General features: G+C 65.8%; 1 protein-coding gene across 3 annotated transcripts in view; it reads left to right on the forward strand.

Moving 5' to 3' along the window:
* Positions 1-1448, forward strand: part of DLGAP4 (DLG associated protein 4) — a 67545-nt gene that overhangs the window by 3027 nt on the left and 63070 nt on the right. The window lies entirely within an intron of this gene.

Below are 1448 nucleotides of genomic sequence, written 5' to 3' on the forward strand. Positions count from 1 at the left end.
CCAGGGCATCACTGGCATCCCGAGCACCTGGGGCAGCCCCCGCAGCTGGAAGCATCTCACTGGTGAAGCCAAGACCCTGGGGCACCCAGTCCAGAAAATGCGATGTTCAGTGCCCCTGCGAGCTGACAGGTCACATGTGCTTGGGCTGACCTTCCCCCCAGGCTCCTGGTATGAGCCCCGTCGGGCAGGGCACAGGACTGGGGGCCCTCGGGGTAGGATGGGGCGACTGTATCCAGACCCCTCCTCAGTATGGGAAGGGGACTCAGCTGGCGATGGAGAAGTCACCCCTGGAGCGTCCTTCGGCAAGGCCACACACCTCCTGCCTGGAGCAGGACGAGCCCCCTCCATGCTCGTGCCATGGTGAGGGACCGTGTGCATCTGCCCGCCCGCAGAGCTTGGGGCGCACAGGGGCCCTGCCCTGCTGTGGACGGGGCTGCTGCAAGGCAGAAATGCCCGGAGGGTCCCAGAGGTAGAGAAGGACCCCTCTGACATGAGGGAGGGGTGAGGACAAACAGGACCCCCCAGCCTGGGGCAAGCCCCCATGCCCTTGCACCTCCCCTGCCCCATTTGCAGGCTCTGGGTAGTCCTGGGGCTCCTCGGGGACTATTGGGGGTCCATGCAATGTTTCCAGGCCAGACTCAGACGTTGGAGCTGAGAGCGGGGGATCACCCAGCTCCAGGTCCCGTGAGGGTAGGGGGTTTCTGGGGAGTAGCCCCCGTGCTGACACAGCACTGTCCTTAGAGCACAGTCCCCAGGGAGGGAGGCTGCACTCCCCATCCCCTGTTCTCCCTTCCCCATGGGCCCAGGGTGGGGGAAGAGCAGGGGGGTCAGGATCCTGGAGTGAGAGCTGCCCCAGGCGGGGGGCAAACAGGAGCTGAGCTACCTTTCTGCCCCAGACACAGCCTCAGACCCATGCCCGTGGATACCAAGACCACATCAAAGGGATGGGTGGTGTCAGGGCTTGCAGGGGACAGTCACACCACAGGCACCGTTAGCCTGATGCAGCACCCAGATTCACCTCCCCAACCCCACGTAGGTCAGACTGCACCGCAGCTTCCTTAACCCCCAGTAGCGCCCAAATCAAATCTGTAATCCAGAGTGGGTGGCCCATTCAGCACCAGCCACACCGCAGATGCCCGCTGCCCATGCACCAGCTCCACAGGGCTGCCCCTGGGGCAGGAAACCCAACCCGAGTTCTTCCCAGGAGGTGCCCTGCCAAAAGGGCGGACGGGGCCCGTAGGCAGCCTGTGCCCCAGCTGACTTTCTTGGGGACGTGCCTGAGACCACGCGTGGCCGTTGGGACACCAGGAGGGCCCCAGCCCCGGAGGGAGCGGTGGCGTGCCTGCATCGGGCTGGGCCCCTTTGCACTGGAGCCTGGCTGCATGGCGCCCGCGTCCCTGCACGCTGCGTCCGGCCCGGTGGGAGCCTCGGCGGGGGGCGTTGTGGGC

This window comes from Egretta garzetta, unplaced genomic scaffold (assembly GCF_000687185.1).
Source record: "Egretta garzetta isolate BGI_Z169 unplaced genomic scaffold, ASM68718v1 scaffold440, whole genome shotgun sequence".
Lineage (NCBI taxonomy): Eukaryota > Metazoa > Chordata > Aves > Pelecaniformes > Ardeidae > Egretta > Egretta garzetta.